Source organism: Periplaneta americana, chromosome 8 (genome assembly GCF_040183065.1).
Source record: "Periplaneta americana isolate PAMFEO1 chromosome 8, P.americana_PAMFEO1_priV1, whole genome shotgun sequence".
NCBI classification, from domain to species: Eukaryota; Metazoa; Arthropoda; class Insecta; order Blattodea; family Blattidae; genus Periplaneta; species Periplaneta americana.
This window is the reverse complement of record NC_091124.1, coordinates 20,312,413-20,318,412: the sequence shown is the minus strand read 5'-3', so window position 1 is coordinate 20,318,412 and position 6,000 is coordinate 20,312,413.

Genomic DNA, 6,000 nt, shown 5'->3' with positions numbered 1-6,000 from the left:
AACTAGCCTCGAGCCTCTCGGGTCGGCTGTGTTGGGATGTTAACACATCACTGCGAACATTCTGTCATTACATACATAGATGACTGAAACCTCTCTTCCTTTTCATTTCAATAACATATGAAGGGTTCAGAACTATAGCAGACCAAGTCCATCTAACAATATTTTGAGAAATCAACCCTTAAAAGTTTTCAATAGTTAATTAATTCAGGTTGAGTGATAATGTAATAAATAATAACACATATGCCAATATTCGTTTAAAACTATCATCTTTGTAATGTCCTGCGATGGAAAATAACAAATTAATATTTATATTTTGTATTGTAAAATAAAAAGTCCATGCTTTTTGCTGACGATCAGATCTTGATGGCAGAATTGGAGGATGACTTACAGATGGCAACTACAATTTCTAATAGAAAAATATAATCTTAACATTTCTAATCATAAAACAAAAAACAATGGTTTTTAAAGGAGTTGGTCACAGAAAATGTAAAATAATTTTAAATCATGAAATCATTTAACTACATAGGCTGCAATATATCATACTTAAAAGAACAAGACGTCAAAAATAAAATGAGTAAATTTCAACAGATGTGTGGAACAATACGAAGGACCTTAAAAAATAAAACATAACGTTCCACACAACTAAAATTTTATAAAACGTTAGCTGTCCCATTATTAACCTATGGTTCAGAAAATTGATCTATAAACCGAGCAACTAAAAAGAAAATTGGAACCAGCGAAATGAAATTCCTTCGAAGTATTGCTGGTCTCACTCTTTTAGATTATCAAAAGAACGAAAATATACAACTAAATATTTTTAATTTGACTGAAAAAATACAACAAAAACATAATTGGTACTAACATGTAAGAAGAATGAATGACGACTGGTTACCCAAAGTAATAAATTACAGAACTATGAACCAAGAGGACACAGAAATGTTGATAGACCAAGAACAAGATGGATAGACGATATAAACTTTGAAGACGGAACAGGCCAATAGGCCTAATCCCCGTGAATGATGAAGAAGAAGAAGAAGAAGAAGATGATGATGATGATTTTATATTGTATACTTTTTTAATTATTGAGGACTTGGTTCACTATGGCTATGAAACTTTAAAAAAAAAAATTATGTTACAGTGTAAATGGAAACTACTTTAGATATTTAGAAAATAACTTTGTATTTATTGATATTGATTTATGTACTGCATTTTTATTGTAGGCCTAAATCAAACAACGAAAGTGAATCATGTTCCTATTTGTCGCAAATCAATCACAGTAGGCCTACACAATATTATCATCTTCCTTTACTCTAGTGGAGCCTAGTATTTGCCTCCACTATTGGAAGATTCTTAAAGTATGCATGATGAATCGGGAGAATCTATGGGAGAAGATCCATCACACATCTTTTTTTTTGACCACATTGATCTTTCTACGGCCCGTGTACAATACATCTTGGACGATATATGACAAGGAATGCAACTTTCGTCCACGAGCCTGCTTTTCCAAATTTATTTTGTGAAAAGGTATGCCTTTATTCAAAGTTTCTTTGAACTGTAATATAAAGAACAACCTCTCACAACGCGCAGCCATCTAATGTCCATCCAACTGAAAGAAGCTACCTCGGTATCCTTTTTTCTGTATCCTTCTTTATGTTTAAGATAGCTTCTTTCAAAGCTGCAGTAGAACGGAAATCAGAATTCTTAACTTCAATGACGCAACATTTTGGGCATTCCTCTTTGCGTTCATGATAGTTTCCTTCCAAACTCCAGGAATATAGATGTGTTCTCTTCTGCGACTTGCTGCTTCTATCATTCCGAAGTGTGCATCATTTGGAAGGAAAGAGTGGCCGGACACCATGAATTTGTGATCAGTTGTCTCTGCTGTTAAGTCTGTGCTGTTGACTAGTTTCAGGAGTGTAAGATACATTTTGATATTCCGATTTTAACCACCACAGGCATCAAAATATGCAATAATATCCTTACATTTAGAGACTTTCTCATTCAGGTGTCTTAGGATAATGCTAGAAAGGTCTTGAACGCCTCTTCCTCCTTCCATTGTGTCCCAGACGTACATGTATCCGACATAATCATTGAAGGAATGTACGACAAAGTTATAAACATACAGATTGCGTTTGTAATATTCTATGGACGTTCAAAGCTTAGGAAAAGCAAATGCCTTTTGAACAGAAAAATGCAAATCACAAATATTAAATTATGTATTTTACACAGATTCACATAAATAAATATTATATATGATATTAATGTTACACATATAAACATATTCATATTAAATTATTGTGTGTAAATTGTATAATAATTTCTAATATTTTATATTTATGAAAATCAGCAGTTTAAAGCGATATAAATGTTAAACGATATTAGTGATTCATAAATGTGATTCTGAGCACATTCCTTTCTTTTCAAATTCAATAATAATGTCGCTCACTTCTGTGGAATTCACTCTCATACATAGGAAAGGGAATTTACAGCTAGCGAACACTGATCCTTTAAGGAAGCACATCCTAAACAGACTAGCGGAGCTATACAAGTTCTTTCCTGTGGTCAGTTTTCAGGTGGAGTTCCGTCCAGGATTTTTATAGGGCATGATTGAGTTCCATCCCGAGATCGCAAGGGTATAGTGATGAAATTCCGTCAAGGTTGAGGGATAATTCTGGCAGAGCAAATCGTCGTGCAAGTTGTGTGTTTCTTGTAATCAGCTTGGCATCATTACTTGTAAAGCCATCTACGTCATCTTTGCGTATTTCAGTATAGAACATTTTAATTGGTCGGTCACCTATCAACAGTTTTTCATTTAAGTTAGTTGCCGATCCTTTGTCTATTTAATGAAAATGACATTTCACTGTGGTTGTACTGTATGTTACTTTGTGCTATATTATTAAATTCAATTAACTTAAGGAAATACGTGATTTAATGTAGTAGCTAGGTCCATCGTGTAGTTCCATTCTTCAGATCTTCGTGGTATCTAAATTTGTGGGCATCAACTACGAACATGGGTCTGCCCTTTTCACATAAGGGTGAAGCATACTAAGTTTCTGGGCCTAAAATGGTCCCAAACCAAAATTAGGGTTTTGGCATAAAATAATACCTCAACCCTTGCGTCATATGGGAATATATTTATTTTTCACGCGCGGCCATTTTTAAAAGAATTATAGCGACATTTAAAATGACATGTGCGCTATTCTTTAGGTTTCTCGTTGAAATTAGAATGTTTTTTTCTCTCGAAATAACATTTTTTTACAATACAAAACGTTCTGAATGTTTCAGTTTTGTTCCGATTTCCTTGAAGATTTACATACATATAAATACAGGGCGAAGTGAAATAATCCTGCGGATTAAAGGGACGATAGGGTACACTTAAATGAACAGAAAATCTATTACCTTTTCGTGATTAAATTCACGGTTAATTACAAAAATTGAATTGGAAATTTCAGCAGTCTGGCAACATCGACGCTAACACACCCTTCCTTCTTCTCGTAATAAAGATATAAGAGATCAACGGACTCAGGTCTATCTGCCTTAGCGAAATACCTTCCATCTTCCTTTCTTACTACAAGTTGCAAGCTGATCGCATCGGTCAGTGGCTTCAAATTAGTGATTTTATAAATTAAATTTACACGAAAACTGTCCACGCTATTGAAATACGCCGAAGTATAAATGATTCTTTATGAGGTTTTTTATCGATATGTACAAAAATCACGATTCTACTAGCAATAATAGAATAAGAGAGTGTTAAACATTTTGAATAAAGAAAAACATTTTTTTTTCTTAGAAAACTATGGATTTTCCACAAGTATGATATTACACTTTTTTGTTACATACAACATGAGCTTTTCCGGGCTTTCCCCTCAACCTATTAAGAACAAATGCTGGGTAACTTCCAATGGTGGACCCTGGATTAATTTCTTCGCCACCTCTAACCTTATGTGATGACCAATTTTTAAATTTCAGGAGCCTTAGATGCTTCCTTATTTGACGGGCTGATAGATTAAGAAGGTTGAAGTCTGTCATGTCTAGTGACAAAAAATAAACTACTACTAATCTCCCTGCTGAGGCTGAAGCGTTTCTAACTACGACTCGAGAGGACCTAGGCTCAATTCCCGGCAAGAAAGCCTGTATGCTTAGTGCTCTGTTACCTTATGTTGTCTGTGACCTCGTACCATGCTAACCACATCACCCGGGACTCCTTTCATATTGGTTCATAACTCTCACGAAAGTGAGGACAGAAATGGCATAAGGTCAGAATCCTTGAAGGTGGATGATGATTATGATTATTATTCACATTAATATAATACTATATGTTTACAGAAAAAATACCTTCTTCTGGAAATCTACCTCGGAAGCGAGTCAAGATCATGTGGTTTCCTGCGGCGGTGCATACAAGTGTTCTTTACCGCAATCTTTTCATAGTCACCACAGCGACGTATCGTCATCAGGAAGTCCACGACTCTCTTCTCCTTCCTTCCGTCCTTGCTTTTATGTCCTCTTATTTAGAAAGAGTGTTTTGGAAACACTGCGAACAACTCTGTGACGGATGTCCGGCCAGAATGCGAGGTGAAAGTTCATTTCAAGTACACATTAGTTTGTTGTATGTTTGATTGTATTCAATATTCTCTTTATAATTTCAAACATAAAAAAAACATGCCTACGCAGTGAGTTACAGCTACGACATGAGGAGAGTGAAAGTAAATTAACTCAGAAAACAGCAAAGTATTTTCCGCTGTTAATAGCTCAGTAACCTTTGAATATCGTACAATTTGGCTTTGCTATTCTTCGCTTTATTTTACATTAACTTCCATCTGAAAGAGAATAATTAAAATCAGTAACTTCCAAAGTGTATTCTCTGCTTGTTAATGTTGGCACTAAAAAAATAGGCTGTATTTCTTGCTATGTCATACCCACTCTGAATATTCACGCACGAGCATGCTTCGTCTCCATCCACTTCTGAAGGTGCATCTACACAGTTCAATTTCCCATGCGTTTACACATGCAATCTGGGCAGAATATTGAAAAAATCAAGTTGAAAACGAACGTTCAATTAAGATGCATATTTTGTGTCTACACTGTGCGCCATGTTGAACGTCATCTTCACTACGTATATATTTTAATAAATATTAAATATCAATCCAATACTTAGGCCTACTTGATTCATAAAATTGTAGTTATACAGTGCATAAGCACTCGTACCTGCCGCCATTTTCAACTTAAAAAGTCTACCATCATCAAACAAAAGAAGTTTCTGTTTATTCACGGCCACGTAAAACAATCAGCTGCTCGCTACATGCTACTGTTGAATGAAATACGCACAAGATACCTACCGGCGATAGGTAGCTTTCAAATTGCCGCATGCGCTCTCAATTTTAGTCGAAACAAGCATCCACAATTGAATGCGTTTCATTCATGCTTGAATGCTTAAAGTTGAAAGAAAAGTTGAACCGTGTAGATGCACCTTAACTCCCACAAAATGGTCTGTCCCAAGGTGAAGATTTTCCAGCCGCTTTCGTTGCTAGGTAATTGCTTTTTCATTGCCATCTATGTTATTGTGACCAATCATACAAGTAAAGCGTCTCTTCATTCCTTTTCGCCTATTCAACAAGATCTTTTCTACAGTAATAGAGTAGTGATGGTGTGAACACAGCAGAGGAAACCTAAGTAGAGGGCAGGCCACTGTGAACGTGTGCTTTTTAAAACATATTTCTGTAAGCAGATAGTAATGCACAGATAGCCAATGAACTGTATGAGTAAAACAAACTTGACTATCTATGTGCAATTTATATTTATTTATTTATTTATTTATTTATTTATTTATTTATTTATGCTTATAACAGGGCAAGCCCCAATTATAATAGACAGTACAGATATTAGTTTACAAAAAATAAAAAACATAGATAACATGGAAAAAAAAGAGATGAAACAGATACAAGTGTAAATAGAAATTAAAATGGAAAATGAGAAAAGGAAAGAAAAAAAAAAGAACAGACA